General features: G+C 35.5%; 1 protein-coding gene across 1 annotated transcript in view; it reads right to left on the bottom strand.

Annotated features, from left to right (window-relative positions):
- Nucleotides 1-15,045, bottom strand: part of ITFG1 (integrin alpha FG-GAP repeat containing 1) — a 286,044-nt gene that overhangs the window by 90,332 nt on the left and 180,667 nt on the right. The window lies entirely within an intron of this gene.

The following is a 15,045-nucleotide window of genomic DNA, read 5'->3' as shown; positions in this document are numbered from 1 at the left end:
AAAAATTCTCAGGGGCTACCTGTTGCTGGCCTCTCTCCTCTTATGTGGAATTGCCAGGTCCATCCCTTCTTCCTCCCTTGGTTCTATTACACAGATTTTTCTGCAACTTATTTCTTTACATCAATAAGACAGCATTCATGGGGGAAAGGGATATCACCTGAATAAGGACTTTTGATATCTATTCTGAAAAGTTCCCTCAGAGAAGTTGTGGTTTATATCTCCTAGGAGCAGCCCATCATATTGCTGGTTTCTCCATATGTGCATTTTTTTCAGGGGGTACTCCACAATATGGCTAAGCCATCACTTGTTTCAACACCCTGCTGTTGATAGGTAGTCTTCAATTGTTCTCCATTATAGCATATCACATTTTCACACTCATATAAATGTTATTTTCCCTTGGGAGTTTGTACTAAGATTTACAAACTCAGTTATCTGGTCTAAGAATATGCATATTTTTAAAAAAGATTTTATTTATTTATTTATTCATGAGAGACACAGAGAGAGAGAGACAAAGGCAGAGACAAAGGCAGAGGGAGAAGCAGGCTCCACACAGGGAGCCTGACGTGGGACTCAATCCCTAGTCTCCAGGATCATGCCCTGGACTGAAGGCAGTGCTAAACCGCTGAGCCACTGAGGCTGCCCAGAATATGCATATTTTAAATGTCCCTTGCTAAAGCCAAATGTACCAATGTACCAATTAGTACTTCTAGTAGTATATGAGTATATCCTTCTCCGTATCTTGCCAATATTAGCCTCACTGCTTTTTATGTTTGCCAATTGGGTAGCTTAAAAAATGTACCAATTTGTACTTCTAAAATGTACCAATTTGTACTTCTAGTAGTATATGAGTATATCCTTCTTCATATCTTGCCAATATTAGCCTCACTGCTTTTTATGTTTGCCAATTGGGTAGCTTAAAATCTTATTCTCCTGAGTGTAAGAGCAGCTAAATCATTGCTTTAAATTTTTTTTTTTTAAAAAGGATTTTATTTCTTTATTAGAGAGAGAGAGAGAGAGTGTGTGTGTAAGTGGGAGGAGGGGCAGAGGGGGAGGGAGAAGAAGAGGGAAAGAATCCCAAGCAGACTCCAAGCACAGGGCTTGATCTCACAGCCCTGAGATCAAAACCTAAGCTGAAACTAAGAATACGATGCTTAAACGAGCCACCTAGGAGCCCCTGAGGATTATTTTTGTATTTATCAACTATTTGTGTTTCTTCTGGGAATTGGCACTTAGTATATTTTTAAATTATTAATTTTTAGGACATCTCGGATTGTTAGGGCATTAACACCTTACCTGTTACTTTGATACCATTATTTGTAACATAAGGGCAAAAATAGTATGTTAATTCAAGTGGCTGTTGAAAGGATTAAATGAGAAAGTACACGGTAAAGAGTTCTGTAAAGTGCCTGAGACACTGCACAGCACACATTCAATATATGCTGTTATTATTATTATATATGGCTATTGTTATTGATATGTTGCAAACATTTTGCTCCAGCCTTTTATTTTGTTTTAAAAATTTATGGTGTTCTTCACGGAAAAGTTTATAATATCATATAGTCATTTATATCAATATTTTTCTTCATGGAAATGTGAGAAATGTTAAAGTGAGTCCATCATGTTGATGGAAAATGAAACCAAATGAAAACTACACTTACACAAAGGAATGAAGAACAGTGAAAATGTTAAATATGTGGGCAAATAAAAAATATTTTTTCTTATTATTGAAGTCTCTTTAAAGATAATTGATAATTAAATAAGTGTGATGTGAACAACATAAGGAGACATAGAACATGTCAAATAGGAGCACTATGGCCAGGAGGGAAAATGAAAATGTGTCTTCAGTTGTTAATGAAGTGGTACAATATTGTTGGAAGACAGACTGGAGTAAGTTAAGATGCATCCACTAAAATGACAAGATTTATAGTTTATAATTTAACAACAAAAAAGACAAAATGGAATCATAAAAAATGCTCACCTAATTTAAATAAAGGCAGAAAAGGGAAAAGACAACACTGCTGTTGGGAGTATACACAGGTATAGCAACCATAGCAAGGAATATGGAGGCACCTCAGAAAAATTAAGCACAGAGCTATTATGATACAGCAATTCCATGTTTTGGGTATATATTGAAAGGAACTGAAATCAGGATTTCAAAGATATATTTGAAGTCCCATATTCACTGCAGTTATATTTACAATAGCTAAAATAAGGAAACAATCTAAATGTCCGTCAACTGATGAATGGAGAATGGGGCATGCACAGGCATGTATGCTGGATTATTATTCAGCCTTAAATAAGAAAGACATTTAAACAATATGGATGAATCTGGAGAATATTATGCTAAATGAAATAAGCCAGACACAGAAAGACAAATACTGTATAATCTTATATGTATAATCTAAAAACACTGAGCTTATAGAAACAGAGTAGCACAGTGGTTGCCAGGGGTAGGGGAAATGGGAGATGTTGGTTAAAGAATGCAAATTTTCACTTGTAAAATGATTATATTCAGAGGCTAATGTACAACATGGTGACTAGAGTTAACAATACTGTATGTATGTTGAAAGCTGTTATGAGAATAAAGCTTTAATGTTCTTACTATAACAACATGAATAAGAAAATGGTCATTATGTGAAATGAAGAATATTAACTAACCTTAATGCAGGAAACATTCTGCAATATACGTGCATGATGATATGTTTATCATCACACTGTACATCTTAAATTTATACAATGTTATATATAAGTTATATCTCATAAGGCTGGGAAAATAGAAAAAAGATTAGTAACAGTGACATCCAAAAATATCTCCAATATAATTGGATATTAAATGAAGTGCTACTACTAAAAATCTATGAGTAAAAGAAGGAATCAAAAAGTACTTGATGAAAATGAAGATACAACATATTAAGAATTTATAGTATGTCACTAAAATAGTATTTAGAGGCAAATTTATAGCTTTATTACTACTTTATTAGAAAAGGAGAAAAGTCTCAAAACACTCACCACAGTCAGTTTCTTTCCTAAGAAAGTAGAAATAGAACAGCAAATGAAATAGGAAATATGCAGAAGAAAGGAAACACAGAGGAAATCAACGAAGTAGAAAACAAAAACAATATAAAGAAAATCAATGAAACAAAAAAATGGTTTTGGGAAGAAAATTTTAAAACTGATAAACTTCCAACTGAAATGGGGGAAGACACAAAGTACAGCTATTGTGAATGAGAGAGGTAATACCACTACAGAGTTCACCAGTATTAAAAGATAATAAAGGAATGTACCAAACAAAAACTTTGTACCAATATAATTGACAAATTGGATGAAATGAACAAATTCCTTGGAACTCACAAGTTACCAAAAGTGCACTGAAGATGAAATGGATAAAGAAATTGAAATTATAGTTTTATATTTTCTAAAAAAATCTGAAAAAGTCCAAGTCCAGGATGGCTTCACTTATGAATTATACTGATTGATTATTTATTTATTTATTTATTTATTTATTTATTTATTTATGATAGACATGGACAGAGAGAGAGAGAGAGAGAGGCAGAGACACAGGAGGAGGGAGAAGCAGGCTCCATGCCGGGAGCCCGATGTGGCACTTGATCCCGGGACTCCAGGATCACGCCCTGGGCCAAAGGCAGGCACTAAACTGCTGAGCCACTCAGGGATCCCCTATACTGCATATTTAAATATAATACCAATTCTACACAAACTCCTAAAGAAACAATGGAGACATGCTTCCCAACTCATTCTCTGATACTGATTTTTATATGAAAATTAGATATCACAAGAAAACTATAGACTAATATTCCAAATGAACACAGTCACAAGTATTTTAACAAAATTAAATAAAATCTAACAGTACATTCAGATTTGCTTTATACAGTACAATGTTCACTGATACTTGTGCATTTTGGAACCATGTCTCTTCATGATTTACCAGAGAACCATGCAAAGAGAGGATATGGTTCTGATATGGACATGTTTCAGAGAACAAGTGACATGAAAACTGTGGATACATAAAAAAGATAAAAATTATGACCAATTAAGGGTTTGTTGCAGGAATGCAAAGTTGGTTAAATATTTTAAAATGAATCAGTGATTCGGTAGATTAGTAGCAGGAAATCCACACAATCATTTCAATAAGAACAGAAAAAATATTTGACAAAACCCAATATCCATTTCAGATCTAAACTCTGCAAACTAGGAATGGAAGGAACTTTCTCAACATGACAAAGGGCATCTACAGATAACTTATAACAAACAGCATACTAATTTTGAAAGACTGTCTTTCTAAGATCCTTATTTCTACAAGGCAAGGATGTCTGCCTTCACCACTTCCATTCAACAGTGTACTATAGGTTCTAGCCATTGTAAATGACAAGAAAAACAATAAAAGGAATCAAGATTAGTAAGAAGTGAAACTGTCTTTATTTATAAATTATCTGACCACCTATTTAGAAAACCCTATCATATCTAGAAGAAAACCTAGTATAGAACTAATAAGTTGAGCTAGGTAGCAGAACACAAAATTAATATACAAAAGTCAACTGTATTTCTATATATTAGCAAACAACAATTAGGAATTGAAATAAAAAAGCACCAGTGATAAAATCACAAAAATGAAACATGTAGGTATCTGACAAAAGAAGTACAAAGAAAGCTATAACGTGGTAAAAAGACAAATTGACACAAAGACACAAACACACAGAGTTCATGGGTTCAGAAACTCAATTTTGTTAAGATATCAACTATTTTCACATTGATTTACAGAGTCAATGTACAGGAGTAGCCCCTTATCGACAGTTTCACTTTTAATGGTTTTGGTTACTCCCAATCAACTGTGGTCCAGAAGGAGACAACCCTACTTCTGACATATATTAAAAGGTCAATTGTAGCCTAATACTACATAACAATGTCTACATCATTCACTTCACTTCAACTTATCATGCAGGGATTTCATTATCTTACATTATCACAAGAAAGGTGAGTACAGTACAATAAAACATTTTGTGAGACAAAGATCACATTCACTTAACTTTTATTATAGTATATTATAATTCTATTTTATTATCAATTATTGTTAATCTACTATGCTTACTTTAGAAATTAAACTTTATCAGTTATGTATTATAATTCTTTTTATTATTAATCTACTATGCTTAATTTAGAAATTAAACTTTATCATAGTTATGTATTATAATTCTATTTTGTTATTATGTTAATGTAATATGCTTAATTTAGAAATTAAACTTCATCATAGTTATGTATTATATAATTCTATTTTGTTATTAATTATTGTTAGTCTACTATGCTTAATTCAGAAATTATACTTCATCATAGTTATGTATATATAGGAAAAAAATATGGTTCAGTACATCAGCAGTTTCAGGTATCCACTGGTAGTCTTGGAACATACTCCCCATGGATAAAGGGAGAGGGTTACTATAATACCAATCCAAATCTCTGCAGACTTAAAAATATTTTTTTTTGCAAAAATTACAAATAGCCTAAAATTCATAGAAAATACCAAATATGTAAAATAGCCAAAATAGCTCTGAAAAAGAATAAAGCTGGAGGACTTACACTATCTGAATTTACTACTCATTATAAGTAAACAACCGTCAAACCATTGTAGTATTTCTGCAAAGATGAACAACAGATCATTGGAACAAAATAAAGTGAAGAAATATACCCACTGACACACATATGGCCAACTGATTTTCATCAAAGTTCAAAAGCAATTGAATAGAAAAAAGGAATTACCTTCTTTCCCCCCCCCCCATATCTTGTACCATATAGAAAGATTAACTTAAAATGGATCATAGCAAGTGCACATGGAACTTTCTCCAGAATAGACCACATACTGGGTCACAAATCGGGTCTGAACCGATACCAAAAGATCGGGATAGTCCCCTGTATATTCTCAGACCATAATGCCTTGAAATTAGAACTTAATCACAACAAGAAATATGGAAGGACCACAAACACGTGGAGGTTAAGGACCATCCTGCTAAAAGATGAAAAGGTCAACCAGGAAATTAAGGAAGAATTAAAAAGATTCATGGAAACTAATGAAAATGAAGATACAACCGTTCAAAATCTTTGGGATGCAGCAAAAGCAGTCCTGAGGGGGAAATACATCGCAATACAAGCATACATTCAAAAACTGGAAAGATCTCAAATTCAAAAGCTCACCTTACACATAAAGGAACTAGAGAAAAAGCAACAAATAGACCCCACCCCCAGCAGAAGAAGAGAGTTAATTAAAATTCGAGCAGAACTCAATGATATCGAGACCAAAAGAACTGTGGAACAGATCAACAGAACCAGGAGTTGGTTCTTTGAAAGAATTAATAAGATAGATAAACCATTAGCCAACCTTATTAAAAAGAAGAGAGAGAAGACTCAAATTAATAAAATCATGAATGAGAAAGGGGACATCACTACCAACACCAAGGAAATACAAACGATTTTAAAAACATATTATGAACAGCTGTACGCCAATAAATTAGGAAATCTAGAAGAAATGGACGCATTCCTGGAAAGCCACAAACTACCAAAACTGGAGCAGGAAGAAATAGAAAACCTGAACAGGCCAATAACCAGGGAGGAAATTGAAGCAGTCATCAAAAACCTCCCAAGACACAAGAGTCCAGGGCCAGATGGCTTCCCAGGGGAATTCTATCAAACGTTTAAAGAAGAAATCATACCTATTCTACTAAAGCTGTTTGGAAAGATAGAAAGAGATGGAGTACTTCCAAATTCGTTCTATGAGGCCAGCATCACCTTAATTCCGAAACCAGACAAAGACCCCACCAAAAAGGAGAATTACAGACCAATATCCCTGATGAACATGGATGCAAAAATTCTCAACAAGATACTAGCCAATAGGATCCAACAACACATTAAGAAAATTATTCACTATGACCAAGTAGGATTTATCCCTGGGACACAAGGCTGGTTCAACACTCGTAAAACCATCAATGTGATTCATCATATCAGCAAGAGAAAAACCAAGAACCATATGATACTCTCATTAGATGCAGAGAAAGCATTTGACAAAATACAGCATCCATTCCTGATCAAAACCCTTCAGAGTGTTGGGATAGAGGGAACTTTCCTCGACATCTTAAAAGCCATCTACGAAAAGCCCACAGCAAATATCATTCTCAATGGGGAAGCACTGGGAGCCTTTCCCCTAAGATCAGGAACAAGACAGGGATGTCCACTCTCACCACTGCTGTTCAACATAGTTCTGGAAGTCCTCGCCTCAGCAATCAGACAACAGAAAGACATTAAAGGCATTCAAATTGGCAAAGAAGAAGTCAAACTCTCCCTCTTCGCCGATGACATGATACTCTACATAGAAAACCCAAAAGCCTCCACCCCCAGATTGCTAGAACTCATACGGCAATTTGGTAGCGTGGCAGGATACAAAATCAATGCCCAGAAATCAATGGCATTTCTATACACTAACAATGAGACTGAAGAAAGAGAAATCAAGGAGTCAATCCCATTTACAATTGCACCCAAAAGCATAAGATACCTAGGAATAAACCTAACCAAAGAGGTAAAAGATCTATACCCTAAAAACTATAGAACACTTCTGAAAGAAATTGAGGAAGACACAAAGAGATGGAAAAATATTCCATGCTCATGGATTGGCAGAATTAATATTGTAAAAATGTCAATGTTACCCAGGGCAATTTATACGTTTAATGCAATCCCTATCAAAATACCATGGACTCTCTTCAGAGAGTTAGAACAAATTATTTTAAGATTTGTGTGGAATCAGAAAAGACCCCGAATAGCCAGGGGAATTTTAAAAAAGAAAACCTTAGCTGGGGGCATCACAATGCCAGATTTCAGGTTGTATTACAAAGCTGTGGTCATCAAGACAGTGTGGTACTGGCACAAAAACAGACACATAGATCAATGGAACAGAATAGAGAACCCAGAAGTGGACCCTGAAATGTACGGCCATCTAATATTCGATAAAGGAGGAAAGACTATCCATTGGAAGAAAGACAGTCTCTTCAATAAATGGTGCTGGGAAAATTGGACATCCACATGCAGAAGAATGAAACTGGACCACTCTCTTTCACCATACACAAAGATAAACTCAAAATGGATGAGAGATCTAAATGTGAGACAAGATTCCATCAAAATCCTAGAGGAGAACACAGGCAACACCCTTTTTGAACTTGGCCACAGTAACTTCTTGCAAGATACATCCACGAAGGCAAAAGAAACAAAAGCAAAAATGAACTATTGGGACTTCATCAAGATAAGAAGCTTTTGCACAGCAAAGGATACAGTCAACAAAACTAAAAGACAACCTACAGAATGGGAGAAGATATTTGCAAATGACATATCAGATAAAGGGCTAGTTTCCAAAATCTATAAAGAACTTATTAAACTCAACACCAAAGAAACAAACAATCCAATCATGAAATGGGCAAAAGACATGAAGAGAAATCTCACAGAGGAAGACATGGACATGGCCAACATGCACATGAGAAAATGCTCTGCATCACTTGCCATCAGGGAAATACAAATCAAAACCACAATGAGATACCACCTCACACCAGTGAGAATGGGGAAAATTAACAAGGCAGGAAACCACAAATGTTGGAGAGGATGCGGAGAAAAGGGAACCCTCTTACACTGTTGGTGGGAATGTGAACTGGTGCAGCCACTCTGGAAAACTGTGTGGAGGTTCCTCAAAGAGTTAAAAATAGACCTGCCCTACGACCCAGCAATTGCACTGTTGGGGATTTACCCCAAAGATTCAGATGCAATGAAACGTCGGGACACCTGCACCCCGATGTTTCTATCAGCAATGGCCACAATAGCCAAACTGTGGAAGGAGCCTCGGTGTCCATCGAAAGATGAATGGATAAAGAAGATGTGGTTTATGTATACAATGGAATATTACTCAGCAATTAGAAACGACAAATACCCACCATTTGCTTCAACGTGGATGGAACTGGAGGGTATTATGCTGAGTGAAATAAGTCAATCGGAGAAGGACAAACAGTGTATGTTCTCATTCATTTGGGGAATATGAATAATAGTGAAAGGGAATATAAAGGAAGGGAAAAGAAATGTTGGGAAATATCAGGAAGGGAGACAGAACATAAAGACTCCTAACTCGGGGAAACGAACTAGGGGTGGTGGAAGGGGAGGAGGGCGGGTGTTGGAGGGGAATGGGTGACGGGCACTGAGGTGGACACTTGACGGGATGAGCACTGGGTGTTTTTCTGTATGTTGGTAAATTAAACACCAATAAAAGTTAATTTAAAAAAAAAAAAATAAAATTACTTGTGTAGCTCAAAAAAAAAAAAAAAAAAATAAAATGGATCATAGACCTAAATGTAAAATGAAGGACTTTAAAAAAATTCTAGAAGGCATAACTCATTGTGACTGAGTTAGGTAAAGATTTCTTAGATATGACACTAAAAATCAAAATCCATAAAAGAAAAATTTATAGACTTTTAAAAAATTAAGCACTTATTGCCCTGTGGAAGACAGTGTTCAGAGTACAAAGAGTTAAGCCAGAGATGAAAAAAAATATTTGCAAATAATAGTAATAAAGGATTTGTATATGAAAAACTTACAAAACTCAATTAAGAAAACAAATATCCCAAATAAAATATGGGCAAAAGATTTGGACACGTCATCAAAGATCTATGAAAAGCAAATAATTATATGAAAAAATCTTAAAAAATCATCAGTTATTAGAGGAACTGAAATTAACACTACGAAGAGCTACACTACAAATAAAATAGCCAAAATTAAAAAGACTGATCATACCAATGTTGAAAAGGTGAACCAACTGAACTGTTTGGCATTTTCTCAAAAAGTTAAACACACATCTTCCCAAAGGCCAGATATTCCATTCCTTGGTATTTGCCCAAGACAAATAAAAGCTTACATCTATACAATGACTTTTACAAGAATGATCATGGCAGATTATTTGTAATAACCTGATAAAAACCTAATGTCCAGCAACATGTAAATGGATATAATAAGCAAACTGTGATATATCTGTACAATGGAATACTCTTCTGCCATAAGCAACCATGAACTAAGATATGTTTAACAGTATAGATGAATCTCAGTATTATAATGGTGAGTGAAAGAACCCAGGCATAAAGAACATAAAGCCCATGACTTCATTAATATAAAATAAGAGAAAATGCAACCTAATTTACAGTGACAAAAGGAAAACTAGTGGTTGCCTGTGGGATGAGGGAAGGGTTAAAGGGGTGGAAGGAGTGGAAGGGTAGATTGCCAAGGGGTAAAAAGAAACTTTTGTGAGTTCTGTATATGCTCTTTAATTGATTGTAGTGATATCTGCATAGGTGGTATATGCAAAAACTTATCAATGTAAATACTTTAAAGATGTGTACCTTACTTTGTGTCAATTAAACCTCAATAAAGCTTTTAAACCTCAATAAAGCTTTTAAAATGTTACTCCTTCATGAGAAAAACCAAAAACACAAGCAACAAAAGAAAAACTAAACTTGACATCATCAAATGAAAAACATTTATGCTTCAAATGACACCAAGAAAGTGAAAAGATGACTCAGCATGAGAGATGACTTTTGCAAATCATGCATCTGACAAGGGACTTGTATGTAGAATATATAAAGACTTCTCGGGATCCCTGGGTGGCGCAGCGGTTTGGCGCCTGCCTTTGGCCCAGGGCGCGATCCTGGAGACCCGGGATCGAATCCCACGTCGGGCTCCCGGTGCATGGAGCCTGCTTCTCCCTCTGCCTATGTCTCTGCCTCTCTCTCTCTCTGTATGACTATCATAAATAAATAATAAAAAAAAATTTTTTTAAAGACTTCTTGTATCTCAATAATACAAAAGCAAATAACTCAATTTTAAATGTGGGCAAAGGATCTAAATGAACAATCACTGAAGAAAGATACACAGTGGCCAATAAGCACATGAGAAGCTCAAAATCATTAGTCCTTTAGGAAACAGCAAAACAGAATGAGATAACATTTCATATTCATTAGGATGGCTACAATAAGAAAGATAAATGCTGGTGAGGATGTGGGAAAACTGGAACCCTCATACACAGCTGGTGAGAAAGAAAATGGCACAGCTGCTTTAGAAAGCAGCCTGGTAGTTCCTCAAATGGCTCCGTTCTTAAGTATATTCCACTCCTAGGTATATATCAGAGAAATGAAACCACATCTCCAAAAAAGCTTTTATATGAATGTTCATAGTAGTATTATTCATAATAGCCCAAAAGTAGAAACAACCCACATATCATGTTCATTCACATGATGAATGAATAAAATGTGGTATATCCATACTACGGAATATATTCAACAGCAGAAAGAAATGAGGTACTGGTACATGCTACCAAATGGATGATCCCTGAAAACATTTCGCTAAGTCAAACAAGTTAGTCTAGAATATCATGCATTGTTTGATTGTATTTACATAAAATGTCCAGAATAGGCAAAACTAGAGAGACTTATGTGTGATTTCCTAGGGCTGGTGAGATTGGAGACTGATGACTAAGGCAAGTGGGATTTCTTTCCAGTGTAATGAAAATGTTCTAATACTGACTGTGGTGATGGATGCACAACTATATGAATATACTAAAACCCACTGAATAGTATATAGTGAATGGGTGAATTGTATGGTGTGTACATTCTATCTCAATAAAGCTGTTAATAAAAAAAGAGAATTGCAGAAAATGTTAACCCATTAAAAACCCCAGGGGGAATATTTAAAAGACATAACATGTAAAATGCACATATCAAATGCCTCTTCTCTGAACAGGCTGGTATTTATACATTTAAGCATGCAGCCTTTTGAGGCTCATTTTAATTTCTCTTTCAAGATTATAAAGTTACTGTTGTTTCTTGATACCATTGACAAAGCTTGGTTTATCCTAGGTTGTTAATATACTGTGTGCATCTGTCTTATTTCTCATTAAGAAAGGTAGCTGATGGATCATTTAACTTGAAGTTTGATTTTCTCCCTGGCTGCTCTTAGAGCTTGTGTGTCCACTTTAGTCATTTCTATCTCCAGTGAGTTCTGCTCTTCTAGACTGTCCTTAACTCTTCCTTTGAATTCCCCAATTTCATTATCAGCCTACGCTCATATGGAAGGAAACGAACTTCAATTTGAGGATATGCCTATCTTTCCATATAAGCCTTAAGAAAGACAGCTCTACACACACAGAAGAAAAACAAATTAAGAAGAAACCCAAATACGTCCATTAGGAATCTTCTGAAAATAAAACAATTTTTCTATTTTTAAATTGCTGCTCTGAAACTATGCTGCCAGCTATTGGTAAATGTAGAATCCTCAGCTAAGCTAATATAACAAAGTAAAACTTTCCTTTGAAATACTAAAAATTATTGAAGTATTTCTGTAACACAGACTGACAATTGGAGATGTTCAAAAGGGGTGATAAATTTGGTATCCAGAATAAAGTTCACTTGAGCTCTGGGTAAAAGCAATACATTTATTCGCCAAACAGCATCTAGGATGTAAGATTCAGTGGGCAGGTAGTAAAGCTTCTTGAATGAAAGGAGGAAACAAGCATGTTTTGTAGAGCAAGGCCAAGTGAAAGGCAAAGCTTAATAGGATGTAAGACTGACTGCTACAAGTTCTTGTTAAGTAAGTGGTTAGAAAAAATGTTGTCATGTTCTAATATGTCTTTATTCAAAGATGTCCTGCATATTGGCAAATTTGGTAGCCACTACATCTTCTTCCAGGTATTACGATATTTGTGTTTTTTATTATGAAAAATGGAATATAATGCTAATTTTATTTGTTAGCTGGGCAAAGGTATAAACAGGATATTCAGATTCAAGAGCAAGAAACTCATGGACATGCCACAACTTATAAAGTACACATGCAAAAGGAACAAAAAGATGTTTAGGAAATTATAGTTCTGGTTTAGTTGTTGATACTGTAGGATGCAGTGATGAGTTGGATAAGGGGAGAGGGGAAATGAGGAAAGAGACAGGGAAATGAAGGACAACCTTCACCTTTCTGACTTGAATAATGGAGTAAGCCATCACCTGAGATAAACAATACACTAAGAACAGGTTTAGGGGAGAAAGGATACTTTCAGTTTGGGGTGCCATAGGTAGAGCATTCAGGGGAATATCCAACAGGCACAAACAAACACAAGTATAAGGTTGAAATAAAAGGATTTAGAAGTCCTAAGCTTCTAAGTATTAAAATGACCAAAGTAGATAATGAACATACAGAAAAGAACAAAGGGCTGAGAACGAAACCCTAAAAAACACCAATACTTAACGTGGCTAAGATGGGGAGTTCTCAGAAGAGACGGTATAGGAAGTTAGAGAGGGTATAGAGAGAACCAGCAGAGCTTTAAGAGTAAATCATCAACAACCAAATGTAGGCAAGAATCTGGTGACTTAGGGACTGTGAAGTGTCCACTGGATTTGTCAACTAGAAGTCACTGAGGCTAAATGAAAAGTTTAGTATAGTGGAGTGGGCTGAAGCTAAAATGACAGGTTATGGGTAAATTTGAGGTAAGAGAGCAGGTGACAAATTTGTCCTGAGTCACAAATCTTTAATTTTTCTTTTTAAGTTTGGAGAGACTTGCACCTATTTATGTAAAATATGGGGAAAAAGAGGGTAGAATGAAAAGACTTTGAAAGCAAAGGAGAGGGGATACTTATGCATCAGAGGATGCAGATGGAATTGAAATGGAGAGGGTAGCCCATAGGGACAGAGAAACCACTGAGGAAACTTACAATAAATCAGGGTAAGGAGAAAATGACTTGATCTAAGGAGGTGGCAGTGATGATGAAAAGAAACAAAGCCTGAAATCACATTGTCAAAGAGGACTATACCTTCTTGGAGGGCATTCAGAGGTAATTTAACCTTTATAGGCTAAAATGATTGGGGCCATGATAGAATCTTTGCAGTAAACAGAGAATTATGAGGAAGGGTTGGACGTAAAGAGAAGGGGAGGTATGATTATGGTTGGATATCCATAGGATAGAGAAAACAAAGTGTGAGGTACTCATCTGGGAGTTATTCACCTAGAAGTTAAGACGACTTGTGCTATATATCTGAATGAAGTAGCCCAGTAGAGAAATGTAGGAAGTATCAATAGCTGAAGATTCCAACTTGTGGAATGTCCTCGGGGCAGGTAAGAGAGTAAAACAAAAAAACCCAACAATCTAGTGACGGAGAGAAACTTGTCATTCAACATTAGAAATGACTTTTCTAGGATGCCTGGGTGGCTCATTGATTAAGCATCTGCCTTCGGCTCTGGTCATGATCCCGGGGTCCTGGGATCGAGTTCCACAACAGGCTCCCTACAGGAAGCCTGCTTCTCCCTCTGCCTATGTCTCTGCTTCTCTCTCTGTGTTTCTCATGAATAAATGAATGATATCTTTTTAAATAATGACTTTTCTGAATACATGAACTTTAGCTAAATATGACAAAGCATGTGGTTATTTTTAAGTTATGCTATAAGACAGTGCAAGCATTCAATAACTATAAGTTGGTTAAATTAACATAATGGAATATTTTACAGTTATTAAAATATTATAAAAGTAGTAATTATTGCCATAAAATTGTGCATTATATGTAAAGGGAGAAAAGCATGTCACAAGACAGTAAATGATATGATCTTGTTTTGTAATACAAACAAAACATCATGTACATACTCATACACATACTCATGAGCACAAAGAGGCTAGAGCAGGTTTTGGAAGGATGTATACCCAAGACTAATGGTGGCTGTCTCTTAGTAGGCAGGGTTTTAGGTATGTTTTACTTTATTTCTTTTGATGTGAAAATGTTTATTTTTGTAATAAGCAGAAAATGTTTTCCTATAGTCACCACTCACTCTCTCACATTACATACTTTATTTTAACTCACTGCATAATCTTAGCACTACCTTACATTTTCCTATTTTTGATTTGCTTGTTTATTGCCTACCTTTTCCAAATTTATCTCTTATTCGCACTATATTTCAACATTCAAAGTTTGCCTCAATAGGCACTCCAT

Source organism: Vulpes lagopus, chromosome 8 (assembly GCF_018345385.1).
Source record: "Vulpes lagopus strain Blue_001 chromosome 8, ASM1834538v1, whole genome shotgun sequence".
Taxonomy (NCBI): Eukaryota; Metazoa; Chordata; class Mammalia; order Carnivora; family Canidae; genus Vulpes; species Vulpes lagopus.
Note: the sequence above shows the minus strand (reverse complement) of the source record. Positions and strands in the feature narration are given on the sequence as shown.